The following is a 15,996-nucleotide window of genomic DNA, read 5'->3' on the forward strand; positions in this document are numbered from 1 at the left end:
AATGGGTTGACTCATGAAGTTTTCTGCTGTGCGCTCTGTGGCACCCACTTAAAAAGCATCATATACTAAATGCCATCTTACTAAAGTAGTGCAAAGCATTTTTTTTTAAGTATATCAATCTCTTCCATTTGTAAGTGTCCTACCATAGCAAATGCTGTTGGCGCTTCACCTATATCTCTTTCAATCCCTCTGATTCTGATCCCAATTCCAACATGTATTGTTTTTTTCCCCACACCAGGTAATTCTCTGTATCACCAGCTGTTCAACAGTTCGACTCAATTCTGGCACTATCTACCTGGAGGTAACATCAGATCCCATGGGTTAAGATAAAGTTGTACAAGATTGTCTCCCTCTTCAGATGCCAGTCATAACTCAAGGTTGTCACCTGGGCTTCTGACCAAACATGATAGATTGGAGGTTCCCAGGGCCCCTTCCTTGGGTTTGATTAATTTGCTAGAGTGGCTCACAGAACTCAAAGAAACATTGTACTCATTAAATCACGAATTTATTATAAAACAATGTAACTCAGGAACCACCAGATGGAAGAGATGCACAGGGTGAATGAGGTATGGGAACGAGGTACAGAGCTTCCATGTCTTCTCCAAGCACCCTTCTCCCCAGAGATCTGTTCTGTTCAGATCAGATCTCTGTTCACCAACCTGGAAACTCCCCAAACTCCATCCTTCTGGTTTTTCATTTTATCAATCATAACCATGATTGATAAAATCATTAGTCACTGGCAAATGATTAACCTCAAGCCCCTTTCCCCTCCATGGAGGTCAGGGGGTTCCAACCCTCTAATCACAAATTTAGTTCCCTTGGAAAGACCTTTCCCTTAGGAAGACCTAAAGGCTTCCCAGTTCACCTCATTCATACAACTTTAAAAGGTACTTTTATGACTCTCATCGCTTAGGAAATTCCAAGGATTTTAGGAGCTCTGTTCCAGGAATACGGACAAAGACCAAACATGTATTTCATTTTTTTAAGATATTATTTTGTTTGAGAGAGAGAGGGGGAGGGAGAGAGAGAGAGAGAGAGAGAGAGAGAGAGAGAGAGAGCATGAGCAGGGGGATGGGGCAGATGGAGAGGGAGAAGCAGGCTCCCCGCTGAGCAGAGAGCCAAATGTGGGGCTCCATAACAGGACCCTGGGATCATGACCTGAGCCAAAGGCAGATGCTTCACTGACTGAGCCACCCAGGTGCCCCCAAATATATATTTCTTGTTATAAATCACAATATCACAATCTCTTTCACCATTTCTATCTTGTAATCCTCCAGCTTCCAGGCCATTCATTTCCAACAGCTTCTACCTGTGACTGTTCAGTATCTGTCTTGGGGCTATGGAGATTGCTCTGCACATCAGCACACAAAACTTGCCAGTATTACCCGGGAGTTAATGTGTCCTTACTCCAAGTCTGTGGCTATTGACTGGTGCGAGGGTATGAGGAAGGACACACTCTGAGGCGTAGTTTACCCTTCAGAACTCCCTTCTGTATCTGTTGGTGCTTGACCAACGTCATACTCTTGTTGGCTTTTACCTTTCTCATATGTCTTTCCCCCATTCCTTCTCTTGTTTCTCCCTGGAGCACTTTCTTAATAAATCATTTGCACATGACTTCTGTCTCAATATTTGCTTTTGGGAACCCAACCTAAGAAACCAACATCCCAATAAACCATGTGGCCATGGATAGCCTTATGTTGGGATACACATCAAAGTCCACCAGAAAAAAACCTTTACTGAAACATTGCAGAAAGTCTTTAGCCTTGAATCCATTACTGCAAAGAGAATTCTGCTTCGGTGTAGGTAGGGAGGTGGGTAGAGAGGTAGAGTAATAATGCCTATAGCTTTGCTCCTGACAAGCAAACAAGGGCTGCCATGGAAATGCCCACTAGAGTCCTTTATGCTTTTAAGAGGAGCAGTCACAGGGACTCTTGGTAGGGAGTCTCTTCTTCCTGACTGCTATGGAATGATCCTGGATCTCTGTTGTAATTTCCTATACAGCTGAAGATTTGCAGCCCCAAGACAAACAAGTTTTTAATAGTGAAATGCCTACCAGAGTCTTTTGTACTTATATGAGGAGCAGTCACAGTGGCTCTTGGTAGGGACTCTCTTCTTCCTGACTGTTATGGAATGATCCTGGATCCTGGATCTCTGTTTTAATTTCCTATGCAGTTGAAGAATTGCAGCCCCAAGACAAACAAGTTTTTAAAAACCCAGTGTCTCCAGAACAATTGGCCACATCCTGGCTACAAATATGATTTTCTCACTCTGCCCAATAACCACAGAATATGCTCTTTTTTATTAAGAACACACAGGACAGGGCACCTGGGTGGCTCAATGGTAGAGCATCTGCCTTTGGCTCAGATTGTGACCTGGAGTCCCGGGATTGAGTCCTGTGTTGGGCTCCCCACAGGGAGTCTGCTTCTCCCTCTGCCTGTGTCTCTGCCTCTCTCTCTGTGTCTCTCATGAATAAATAAATAAAATCTTCAAAAAAAAATACATGGAACATTCCCCAAGATAAGTCATATGCTAGACCATGAAATAAATAGATAAACAAATAAATAAACAATGAAGGATTTTGATATCTTATAGATATGTTCTCTGATAACAATGGAATTATAAATGTTAAAAAAAAAACATTTAGCCAAGTAAATTTGAAGATCTAAAGGATTTTATTAAAGATTCATGAATTGGGATCCCTGGGTGGCGCAGTGGTTTGGCGCCTGCCTTTGGCCCAGGGCGCGATCCTGGAGACCCGGGATCGAATCCCACGTCGGGCTCCCGGTGCATGGAGCCTGCTTCTCCCTCTGCCTGTGTCTCTGCCTCTCTCTCTCTCTCTCTCTCTCTCTCTCTCTGTGACTATCATAAATAAATAAAAATAAAATATTATAAAAAAATAAAATAAAGATTCATGAATTGGGCAGCACCCCTTCTAGCAAGGAGAGTGGAGTTCCAAAGGGTTACAGAAAAGGGAAGGTTTTTAAAGGTAGAGCAGTAGTGGAAAAAAGGAAATTAGCAAAGAATCCATTCTTCTAGGCAAAGTTACCTAAGCAGAACAGAAGGAGCCTACCAGTATATTTCCTAAGGTTAATCAGGAAATCCCCATGTCAACTAGTTAAAGGTTACATTTGTGGGGAGTTGAAACTGCAGTTAGGTTAGGTGTTAAGTCCTGGTTTACTGACTTCGTGCCTTAAGTGATACAATCTTGGGTCTGTTTTGTTATTATTATTGAGAAATAATAACAAAAACAAACCTAGAAGGGCCTCTAGTATTGGAAATTAAGCAACACCTGCTAAAAAACTCATGAGTCAAAGAAAAAAATCCACAAGGAAAATTTTAAAATATCTTACAGACGTTTGGGTGGCTCAGTTGGTTGAGCGTCTGACTTCTGGTTTTAGCTTAGGTTGCAATCTCAGGGCTGAGGGATGGAACACCACATTGGGCTCCTTGCTCAGCAGTGTCTGCTTGGGATACTCCCTCTCTCTCTTCCTCTGACCCTCCCCCGTAAAATTAATATATAAATAAATGAACAAAATCTTTAATAAATAAAAGTAAAGTGTCTTAAACTAAAAGAGAACCAAAGTACAACATATCAGAATATGTGGGATGCAGGTAAAGCTGTGTTTAGAGGAAAATTTATGGTTTTAATTGCTTATGTTACAGAAGAAAAGTTTTGAATCAATGATCTAAGTGGTCACCTGAAGTAGTGAGGAAAAGAAGAAATTAAATTGAAAGTAACAGGAAGAAAGGCAATAATAAAGACAAGAGTAGAAATCTGTGAAATAGAAAACCAACAAAAATAAAGAAATCCAAAAGTTGGGTCTTGGAAAAGGTGAATGAAATTAATAAACCCTATAAAGACTTAGCAAAAAAAGAGACAGAAAATAAAAGTGAGACCAGTGTACACAAAAATAGACACACAGATTAATAGAACAGAATAGAGAGCCCAGAAATAAACCCATGATTATATGGTCAATTAACCTACAACAACAGAGGCAAGAATATCCAAGGGGAAAAGACAGGCTCAATGAATGGTGTTGGGAAAACTGGACAGCTCCATGCAGAAGAATGAAACTGGACCATTTTCTTTCACCACACACAAAAACAAATTCAAAATGGATTAAAGAGCTCATGTGACACCTGAAACTATAAAACTCCTGAAAGAAAATAGGCAGTAATTTCTTTGACATCGGCCATCGCAACATGTCTCTAGCTGTCTCCTCAAGCAAGAAAAACAAAAGAAAAAATAAACTGTTAGAACTATACCAACATAAAAAGCTTTTGTGCAGTGAAGGAAATCAACAAAATGAAAAGACAACTTGAGGTGCCTCGGTGGCATAGTTGGTTAAGTATCTGACTCTTGGTTTCAGCTTAAGTTGTGATCTCAGGGTCATGGGGTCGAGCCCTGAATCAGGTCTATGTTCTGGGGGGGTCTGCTTAAGATTTTCTTTCCCTCTCTCCCTGCCCCTCCTTCCATGCTCTTTTTTGTTCTCTCTCTCTAAAATAAACCTTCAAAGAACCTCAACACTAAAACACAACTCAACACTAAAAAAAACAAGTAATCTGATTAAAAATGGGCAGAGGACATGAATAGTCAGGTTCTCTTTTCCAAAGTAGACCTACAGATGCCCAACAGACACATGAAAAGATGCTCAACACCACTCATCATCAGGGAAATACAAATCAAAACCACAATGAGAGATCAGTTTGAAGCTGTCTGAATGGCTAAAATAAAACACACAAGAAACAATAAATGTTGGTGATGATGTGGAGAAAAAGGAACCCTTGTGTACTGTTGGTGGGAATGCAAACTGGTGCAGCCACGGTGGAAAGCAGGCATTCCTCAAGTTACAAAAAGAATTACCATATGAACCAGTAATTCCACTTCTGGGTATTTCCCAAGGAAAATGAAAATACTAATTCAGAAAGTTATATACACCCCTATGTTGATAGCAGCGTTATTTACAAGAGCCAAGATATGGAGGCAGCCCAAGTGTCCACTGAGAGATGAATGGATAAAGAAGATGTGGTGTATACATACAGGAATATTACTCAACCATTTTTTAAAAAGTATGAGATTGTTCCACTTGCAATAATATAGTTGAACCTCTAGGGCATTACGCTTTGTGAAATAAATAAGAAAGATAAATGCCATATGATTTCACTTGAACATGGAATCTAAAAAACAGAACAAACAAAAGAGGGAAACAGACTCATGAAAGAAGGCCACCAACGGCCTAACGCAAGGTCATCATGTCTATGTCATCCTGTTCACAGAGGCATTTTATCATCTCACATCCTCACAAGAAGAAGGGGGGTTACAGACAGTAAGATATTCAGAGAAAGAGATCATGTTCACCTAACTTTTATCAGAGTATTGTTATAAATGTTCTATTTTTATCATTAGTTATTGCTGCTAATCTCTTACTGTGCCTAATTTATAAATGAATTTATTTACCTTTTATTATAGGGACGTACATGTAGTAGAAAACACCGAGTATATAGAGTTTGGTACTATCTGCGATTTCAGCATCCACGGGGCGAGGGGTGGGGGGACTTGGAACGTATTCCCCGTGGGTAAGGGGTGACCACCATATATCAGAATACAAATTTAAACACAGTAGGTGAGATGTGCAAACCAATAATATTGAGCGACTCAAATTTTTGTCAAGAGAGTTGTCTTTGCTGAACCAAAGATGAGAGGGGGCAAAGCGTGGGAAAGAATAAAAGTGATGGTTAAAGAAATGGAAGGCCTGAGCCCTCAGATACCCCCAGCGCTCGCTCAGCTGGGGGGTCAGGAGCCCAGTCTCTCTCATGTGGGTCAGGAGCCCACATGCCTGCACCAGAGCTCTCTGAGCTGCAGCACCTTTCCGCTTCAGTTTGCGTCCTCTTCTGGACATTTCTTACCCTCCCCCCCACCTAAACTCCTCTTGCAGCTCTAACCTAAACACCATGTGAAGCCAAGACTTCTCTACCATGTTACAAGGAAGAGGCCTGAGTCTTATGGGAGGGAGAAGGCAGGCTTTTAAATTTAGACATGGTGAATGAAAGCAAGTCTCATGCTGCATCTGAATCAGAAACGAGGCAGAGACCCTTCTTTATTCTAAAAGCCAACAGCTGCTCAGAGGCAAGCAGATTGAACCACTTCCTCCTAGCTCAGAAACTCTGAGTACACACACACACACACACACACACACACACACCCCGCATGCACACAGACACATACACACACATTTATATACGCATATGGTTAGAAGAACGAAAGGAAGGAGCACAAAGAAAAATAATTCATTGATGATGTCATTTGCATCTTTGGTGCACAGCTATGTGTTTCATGTCACATGGTGTCCTGCAAAAAAGCACGTTCATGAGTCCAGGCAATTCTCTCAAGGCAGGAGGTTAAGGATTACATTACAGATAAGCACTAACTGACCAATTAAGACAGACTAGTCACTTTTATAAAACACACACAGAGAGATGGTACTTCTTTTTTTAGATTCTCATGAAAAATTTCAAACACACACAGAATAGTGTCATGGTCCCCTCCTATACCCATCACCCAGACGGAACATTCCAATTACACTGAGTTGGAAGAAATCATGAAACAGGAAGTCTGCAGTTTGGGATACAGAATAGGGCACAGTTAAATTTAGCTTTACTGGGAACTCGCTCCAATTTGATTAATCAGCTAATCAAAGCTATTTGTCTGATTTCAGTTCCCTGATCGGCGTAAAGAAAGGCTATTCACAGCTCACCATCTGTGCCAGGTTTCTATAGGTCCGGGTCGAATGCTCATGCTCTGTTCAAGATTCTCGTTCTTAACCGATCCCTTTCTAATTGGGTTGGGGAAAAAAGATGATTTACATTATTTTCTGTATTTCTTTCAACAAAAAGGAGACTTTTTAAACTGTGATCTGCCGTGTTTGAGAGGGTGGCAGGGTCCCCATGTGGAGATGATCCCTTGGTCAAGGGAGCTCTGCCTCTGGCCCTCAGGACGGCACGTCTGTTAGAAGGATAGTTCATAGCCCCAGAGACGATGTCAGGAAAGAAGAGTGCAGGGGAACCTGGGCGGCTCAGTGTTTGAGCGGCTGCCTTCAGCTCAGGGTGTGATCCTGGGGTCCTGGGATTGAGTCCCACATCAGGCTCCCTGCATGGAGCCTGCTTCTCCCTCTGCCTGTGTCTCTGTCTCTCTCTGTGTGTCTCTCATGAACAAATAAGTAAAGTCTTTAAAAAAATTAATTAAAAAAAAAAAAGAAAAGAATACAGACGGAGGGGAAAGCCCGAGTGGAATTCTGTGGGACACTCCCATTGGGCACAGGTCAGAGCGAGGTCCTGAGACACAGCCCTGGGAGAACAGAGGAAACGCATGGCTAGCCCTACAGAGGGAACCTCAGGTGCTGACATCCCTCAGCAGGAGAAGGGCATGGCACAGAGACGATGAGGCAGAGATAAAAATCTAATTTTGACACAGCCTGTCTCATCCCTCTCCCCCTGCCTCGTTGGTCTCTTGTCCTTCTGGAATCCCTGGTCCCCTGGGGAAAACTACCCTTACTCCTTTACCCTGGTCCCCTTGTCACCGTCTTCCTGGGGAGACTAGTTCCTCCGGGACTAGTTAATGCCTACTCAAGGGTCTCATCTCAGCCTCAAGTTGTCTTTCCTGACCTTCCAGTGACATCAGACCCCACCATTCTTTGCTCTGTGCTTTTCCTCTCTAAAATATCTAAGTGATTATTGTGTATCTTCCTGACTCTTCATTCGTTAACTACTGCCCTGAGTACATGGTCAACTCCTTGAGGGTAGAGACTAGGTCTGTTTTGTTCACAAGGTGAATACCAATTGCCTCCCTCAGTGGCTGGCCTGAGTTGTGCTCAATAGAAACAGAACAAATGAATGAGTGAATGAATGAATGAAGGCAAGGAGGTGTTGGCCCACTCCCAGGACTCAAGGCCAGATATTCTTTCTGGATCTGCTCAGAAGTTCCAATCAATCGTCTGCAGTTCTGCTCCCAAGCCTGGGGAAGGCCAGCCGTTGCCGTCCCCTCCTGCTGCTCCCACGGCCAGAGTCCCGGCTGGGGTCAGGCCAGCCTCCTGCGCTCTGGCCTCAGCTCAGCCCTGCCCGGTCATGATCATTCTAGCAGGATCTGTCTCAGGGGCCTGGGGAGGGTGGAGGCCAGACTGAAGCGAGTGGGAGGTGAGGACAGAGAGACAGTGGGTGCAGACAGTGTTTTCACGAGTTTGGCTTTGAAGGGGAGGAGAGAATTAGGGTGGTAGCTGCAAGGAGCCCGAAGGGGGTCACAGCAGGGTTTTTTGTTGTTGTTGTTGTTTTTGTTTTTTTAATTTGGGGAGAGATTTAAACACATTTAAAGGTTTCAGTTAGGAGGAGGAGGCTGAATAAACAGAAGAGAGAAAGAATCCAGGGAAGAGGAGCAAAGTCACCTCCAAAAGGCCCACGGATGTTAATGCCAGCTCCTTCTGCCTCACGGCTGGCTGAGGCCTCTGACAAGTGGGGCTGCCGCTCCCCCATTTCCACGTGGGATGCTGGAGCTCCCAAGCGGGGCCAGGAAGGGAAATGTCAGAGCACTGGTTCTGAGTCACTACACTGACCGCCCACCTCCAGCTTATAAAGGGTTGGATAGGCCCAGGGAGGAAGCAGGAATTCTGAAGTCGATTTCTGCAGGAGAAACATGCACTGTAGAGCCCACCCCAGGCCCCCCTGGGAGAAGGGAGGGGTGCTTTGCTCTTTTCTCACATCAGCTGAGGGGGGCCATTTGCAGGACCTGAAGGGTGGTTCCTAGAGCCAGGAAGACACAGGGGTGACTGAGGCATGCCTGGAAATCTACAGGGGAGGCTGTGGCTGTTAGTGGCTGGGCTTTCCACGAAGGGCTCTATTTGAGAGGTAGGTGAAGGTTGGTCAAATGTTATGTACTGTCTATGGATCAGATGTGGGCCACAAGTGTGAGACAGAGTGATTGATAGTTGTTCTAGATCAATGGGTCTCACCTGGGGTGACATTACATTCCTGGGGACACTTGGCAACGTCTGGAGACATTTCGACTATCGTTGACTCATGAGGGGGCTGGTCATCTAGTGGACAGAGGCCAGGAATGTTGCTACACACCCTGCAGTGCACAGGCCAGGGCAGCATAGAGGGGAAGGAGGTGTAGGTTTTGTGTCAGCAAGTTGAAGGAGGCCCTGGATCGTGGTCTAAACTTTTTCTGTGGAATAAGAAACTCATCTTCTACAGGTGCCTGGGTGGCTCAGTGGTTGAGCATCTGCCTTTGGCTCAGGTTGTGATCCCAGGGTCTTGAGATCAAGTCCCACATTGGATCCCCCACAGAGAGGATGCTTCTCCCTCTGCCTATGTCTTTGCTTCTCTCTCTGCCTATATCTCTGCCTCTCTCTGTGTGCCTTTCATGAATAAATAAAAATCTTAAAAAAAAAAAAAAGAAAGAAAGAAACTTGTCTTCTGGGAGTAAGGGAGATAGGAAGGCATGGAGATTGGGAAGAATGAATAATTGAGACAGTCATTTCAGGAGTGGGGGAGCTAGGTGACACATAGTAGGACTGTGAGACTACAGGCAAAAGAAACGGACAATCTATAAGGTGATGGAGGGGTCCAGAGGCAGAGCTGGGACAGGTTCGGGTGGCCCCCCAGTGGCTAAGCCTGTGTGCCCAGGCCACCAGCACAGCACTGCCAGAACCTGGAGGGGTTCTGGGGTCCTCCCTGTTAATAGGCTCATTTTCGGGGATCCCTGGGTGGCGCAGCGGTTTGGCGCCTGCCTTTGGCCCAGGGCGCGATCCTGGAGACCCGGGATCGAATCCCACATCGGGCTCCCGGTGCATGGAGCCTGCTTCTCCCTCTGCCTGTGTCTCTGACTCTCTCTCTCTCTCTCTCTGTGACTATCATGAATAAATAAAAAATCTTAAAAAAAAAAAAAAAAAGGCTCATTTTCCCTTGCTGCCAGAGGTCGCAGTCCCTTGTTGGCCCTCCCCACCAGCCCATGTCGATGGGCCGGGTCCTTGGCCAGTGATGATGCAGCAAGTGCAGAGAGGTCTCAGCCTCAATCGCTCCCACTTTGCCTTACAGCGAGGAGACCTTCTGACTTGCACCTCATAAATGTCATCGAGGATGGCTCTAGCCCCACACGGTCTGGGCAGGAAGTGCCCTGCTCAGCGCCTTTCCCAGAAGGACTTGGTGCCGCGGTGGTGAGCAACAGATGCCGGCCCTGACCACAACGGAGTTCACTGCCAGGACACGGCCCTCACAAGATGAAGGAAAAGGTGAGGAAGCTACCTGTAAAGGACAGAAGCCGGGGAGGCCTTGGGAACCCAAAAACGGACACCGATTGAGAGTCTCATCCAGCCACTGCAGGGATGTGTCAGCCTCCACCCCTTCTCTGCTTTTTCCTCCTTCCATTAAAGGGTCAGAGTCCCAGGAGAGTGTGCCCGGGGGCGGGGGGGGGGTTGCCCTCCGCCTGCAGGGAGGACAGACCCTGGTTCCAACTCCCATAGGCAAACTGTGTGCTGGTCCCCGAATCCAGGGAAGTAGAGGCAGGCTCTTTGGGAGGGAGGTCTGGATGCTCATTTCCTGGAGGCCCTCCACAGCTCCCAAGAGCCCCTTCCTCCCTGGTTAGAGATTCCTATGCTCTGAATCTCAGATGGAAGCAGGGCTGCCGAAGAGTTCCAGGGGGTCACTGGGGCCCCAGTCTAGACGCACCTCCTGCAGCCAGCATCTGCCTGGCTCGGCTGCGGGCCTCACACGCTGCCTCGCTGGGGACGTGCGCTTCACCCTTTCACCCCTGCTGACACGTGGGTTATGCAAGCAGGGCCCTAAGTCTGTTCTTAACCTCGTAATTTTTTTTTTCTAAAAGGGAAAAACACTATTTTAGTCACTGTTTTGCAGAGAGAAAAAAGTCCTGTTTGTCCTTATGATTCATGTTGGTGGTTTTTGGATGATGTTGTATTGATTCACGACGACTCACTCAGCATCTGGTATGAATTAAGTGGGACTTTCTCCTGGTGACAGTAAAATGAAAGATCTTAAACAGGACTAACATTAAAAGGAGCCTGGTGGGAACCCAGAGTTTGAGCAATCTTCAGGGCTTGAGTCTGTTCAATCAGATGCTGCACAGTCTCAGCAAGGTTAGCAAAAAGCGACATGTGGCTTCAGTGTGGTGCTGCTCATGACGTAATGTCTGATCCTCACTTTTGCGCCGATGACTCCTTGCGGGTCAAACTGTTTCCCATAATGTGTTGTTTTATCCTGTAGCCATTATCCCAATTAGACCCATGGGGGATGTAGGGGGTCCTGAGGTTTCTCTGGTTTGTTCCAAGACGCTTCCCATAGAGAATCCCAGAGCCTCTCCAGTGGTTCTGAATGAGGGATGATTTTAGCACCCCAAGGAGCATCTGGCAACATCTGGAGACGTTTTTGGCTGCCACAGCTGGCATCTAGTGTGTAGAGGGCAGGGATGCTGCTGAACATTCTACAGTGCACAGGACAGTTTCCACAGCAAAGAATTTTCCAGCCCCAGATGTCAATAGTGCTGAGGTTGAGAAACTGCTCTAATCCAAACCAACCCTTAATCCCAAGTGACTTGATGGTTTCAGGTCACTGACTTAATGAAAAGACCTCTAGTTATGGTAAGAAAAGAAAAGAAAAAAAACCCTGAAAAAACAAAAACAAAAAAAAAACACAAACAGATCTTTTGTTTAAAAAGTATGCAGTTGAAAAAAAAAAAAAAAAAGTATGCAGTTGACCCTTGAACTGTGTGAGTTTGAACTGTGTGAGCCCACTTACATGCAGATTTTTTTTTTCAATAAACACAGTCTAGTCCTGTAAATGTATTTTCTCTTCCTATGATTTTCTTAATAATATTTTATTATCTCTAGCTTACTTGATTATGAGAAAACAACATATAACACATATAACATACAAAATATGTGTTAATTGACTCTTCTGTTATCAGCCAGGCTTTGGTCAACAGGGGGTGATTAGCAGTTCCATTTTTGGGGACTCAAAAGTTAGAGACAGATTTTTGACAGTGCTGGGGTCAATGTCCCTACCCCCTGAGTTATTTCAAGGATCAACCATATACATATCTTGCCTAGATCTTAGTCTTTTTTTTTTTAAGATTCTGTTAAAAAAAAAAGATTCTATTTATTTATTTTAAAGAGAGAGAGTGAGCATGGAAAGGAGCAGAAATAGAGGGACATGCAGACTCTGTGCTGAGCATGGAGCCCGATGCAGAGCTTGATCTCACAGCCATGAGATCATGACCTTCAGGAATCAAGAATTGGATGTTTAACCAACTGATCTCCCCAGGCACCCCAAGATCTTAGTCTTTAAATACCATTCTCCACTGAAAGGAGCCAGGGCTTCTGAGAAATGGTTATCCCAAGGCTGGAATGGTCAGGCAAGGAAGGTATCAAAGATCATGAGGTGGATTAAAAGGATGCAGGCAATCAGAAGGAGCTCTCTGCTCACATATGGGAAGATGTGAATGTTGAAAAAAATGCCATTATGCTGAAATCCATACCTGCTATCCTGTGTCGTCTAGAGTTTTCTTTTATAAAATAAAAAGAAATAATGCTTTCATTACCTCTCAAATTAGGTGTTCCCCATTTTCTTTAGTGTTATCCATAATAGAGGGAAGGAAGTTTACATCATCTTGGCTCTGCTCCAGAAAGGAAGCCAGAATGAGGTACAGAGTAATCACATAGTTATCATCAAGCAAACTATGACCGTACACTACTGTGGGATGGTTGTAGCTCTCATGTGGGAGAGAGGGAAAGAAATGTGTGAATAGGTGACTGCAGAATAGATGGATATGTCTGTGGTAGGGTACTTCAGCTGCAATCTTCCTCTTCTTTTTTTAAAAAAATATTTTATTTATTTATTCATGAGAGACACACAGAGAGAGGCAGAGACATTGGCAGAGGGAGAAGCAGGCTCCCTGCAGGGAGCCTAATGTGGGACTTGATCCCAGGACTCTGGGATCAGGACCTGAGCTGAAGACAGACACTCAGCCACTGAGCCACTTAGGTGCCCTGCAATCTTCCTCTTCTAACCAAAAATCCAACTCAACTAAGCTTAAACAATATAAAGAAGTTATTGGCTCATATAATCAAGACATTGAGATAGTGCTACTCAAAGCATGGTCCATAGACTGGAATGGTCTACCATCTGTTACTGTTCCACATGAGATACAACTATACTGTTGAAATGACTATGTGCATAATCCTCTTTGTACAAACTTCCTTTTCTCTTTTGTTGATAATAATAAAGACTAATGAGGACACTTGGATTTAAAAGGCAACAGAAGTACCATTTCTCATGAAGGAAACTTCTGGAAACCACATAGTTCATTTTTATTGTATGTTACAAAGTATCATTTCATAAGATAACAGGAATATAAAACTGGAAATAAAAAAAACAAAACTGCCTTTGTTACAGACAGTTTGAGAAACACTAGCCTAGTATGGTAGAGATTCACCATCCTGGCTGCCCCTTAAACCCACCTGCTTTTTGACAACTTCTCATCCTGGAGATCATTCCCAAAAGTTTTTACTTAATTGGCTTGGGTGGGGGGTAAGCATGGATACTTTTAGAAGCTTACCAGGTGGCTCTAATGTGTAGCCCGAGTTGAGAAGCGGTAGCCTCAGATAAGACTTGATCCAGTGCTCAAGTCATGGACTGTCATCAGGGACCTGTGTTCTCATAGCACCAGATGCTCATGTTAGAAAAGAAGACAGATCTCACATCAGTGAAGCCAGCTTCTACCTTAAGAAACTAGAAAAAAGTGAATAAATTAAATCTCAAAGAAGCAAATGAAAGAAAACAGTAAAGATCAAAGAAGAAATCAGCGAGATAGGAAAAAGAACAATAAAGGAAACCAATGGAGCCAAGAGCTTATTCTCTGAGAAAAATCAATGAAATTGACAAACCTCTAGCTAGACTGACGAGCAAAAAAACAGAGAAAACACAATTCACCAATATCAAGAATGCAAGAGGGGACGCCACTACGGATTGTACGGATGTGAAAAGGCTAATGAGACAGTATTACGAACAACTTTATTCCATAACTTAGATGATATGGACAATTGCCTTGAAAGCCTCCAACTACCAAAGCCAATTCAGGAAGAAATAGATAACTCGAATAGCCCTGTATTTATTAAAGAAATTGAATTTGTAGCTAAGACATCTTCTCACAGAGAGAGCTCCGGGCCCAGGTGGCTTTATTGGTGAATTCCACCAAATCTTTCAGGAAGAAAGAATGCCAGTTCTACACAAACTCTTTCAGAAGATTGAAGAGGAGAGAACACTTCCCAACTCCGTTTCTGACCAGCTTTCCCCTGATACCCAAACCGAAAACATTACAAGAAAAAAAATATATGGAGATCCTTAAAACCTCGTTCTTGAGAAAGTCCTCTCTTGTTGCCTGCTCCTCCACAGCTCTTTTGAAAATAGTTTGTTCTAACTCAGGACCTGGCCGTAAGTAACTTCAAACTGTACAACATGACTCCTTCTTCCTGAGGCGGATGTTTGGACCCAAAGGCAGCCTTTTCACTTATGTTGGGACACTGGCGCAAAAAGGTGTGCTGGAACCTTCTCAGGAGATTGACCTAAGAGACACAAAGGGAAGGAATTGTTGATGGGAGGAATGACTGCAATAGATGAGGAGAGAAAAGTCTACTGCCTACTATAGGCAGAAATTGCGGGAAAGAGAGACATAGAGAGAGAGACAGAGAGAGATTGAGTTAGCAATGAGGGAATAACCCAGTTTCTGTTCCTTAGGAGGCCTCACTCTTCCAATTCTTTTAGATTCATGTAAGACTCTACACTTGACCTCCCTTCCCAAAAGCCAAAACTACCTGAATAAACAAAATCCTCAATAAAAGCAAAGTTCCTTCCATTCCTTCACATTAAAGCCTTGCTGTCAATTCCTATCCTAAAGACACCATGGGCCATCTTCTTCATTCCCAGAGGCCTCAGAGATTTAATTGGATTCTCTTTTCTTCCGTGTTTTCATTTTTTAAAAAAAATTATTGAGGTGTAACATACATATAGCAAAGCATACAATTCTTAAGTATATACCTCAAATAATTTATTTTTAAAAATAATTTATACACACTGCTGTGTAACCACCACACAGATATATAACATTTTTAACACAAAAACTTTACTCTCTCTACTCTTTGTGGAGCTGCAGACCAGATTATGAGCAGTTGTTGGGTGTCCATGCACTATGGACTCAGCTGTGCCCTCCCATAATGCATGTGTTGAAACCCTAACCCCCATGTGACTGTATTTGGAGATAGAGTCTTTAAGATGTAATCTGGGTTAAATGAAGTCATAAGGGTGGGGCCTTGGGGCAGCCCGGGTGGCTCAGTGGTTTAGCGCCGCCTTCAGCCCAGGGCGTGATCCTGGAGACCCGGGATCGAGTCCCACATCAGGCTCCTTGCATGGAGCCTGCTTCTCCTTCTGCCTGTGTCTCTGCCTCTGTCTCTCTCTGTATGTCTCTCATTAATAAATAAAATCTTAAAAAAAAAAAAAGGGTGGGGCCTTAATCTAACAGGACTGATACCTTGTAGGAAGAAGAGACACCACAGCTCGCCCTCTTCTCCCCCTACCCCTCCTCTGTGTGTGTAAAGAGGAGGTCATGTGAGCACACTGAGATGGTAGGCCCCTACCTACACACCAGTAGAAGAGGCATCATAATGAAACCTACCTTGCTGGCACCTTGATCTTGAACTTCCAGCCTCCAGAACTGGGAGAAATGAATTTCTGTTGAGGCCACTGGGTCTGTGGTATTTTGCTATGGCAACTCAAGCAGATTAATATACCATGTGACTCGTACAAAGAACCGAGAGAGGAGAAAGATGTCTTGCACAGAAAACTACCCTTCGTAGGTACAAGCAGGGGAACTGTGCCCAGCCTGGAGTGGGAGGAGAGCCCTAGCAGGACAGCCTGAAGACCTGCAGGCCCTCTGGCCAC

The 15,996-nt window shown here is 44.3% G+C and overlaps 1 long non-coding RNA gene across 2 annotated transcripts in view; it reads left to right on the forward strand.

Annotated features, from left to right (window-relative positions):
- Positions 1–15,073, forward strand: part of LOC112653519 (uncharacterized) — a 33,343-nt gene extending 18,270 nt beyond the window's left edge. Inside the window, exons 3-5 of one of the 2 annotated variants that reach the window (XR_007409889.1) lie at positions 239–301; positions 1,278–8,895; positions 10,087–15,073. This is a non-coding gene — a long non-coding RNA (uncharacterized LOC112653519). Of the gene's footprint in view, positions 1–238; positions 8,896–10,086 lie in introns of both variants that reach the window. The other variant, XR_004814519.2, reaches the window with a different exon arrangement.
- Positions 15,074–15,996: the final 923 nt, after the last annotated feature.

The sequence above is a fragment of the Canis lupus genome, chromosome 3 (assembly GCF_003254725.2).
Source record: "Canis lupus dingo isolate Sandy chromosome 3, ASM325472v2, whole genome shotgun sequence".
Classification (NCBI taxonomy): Eukaryota; Metazoa; Chordata; class Mammalia; order Carnivora; family Canidae; genus Canis; species Canis lupus.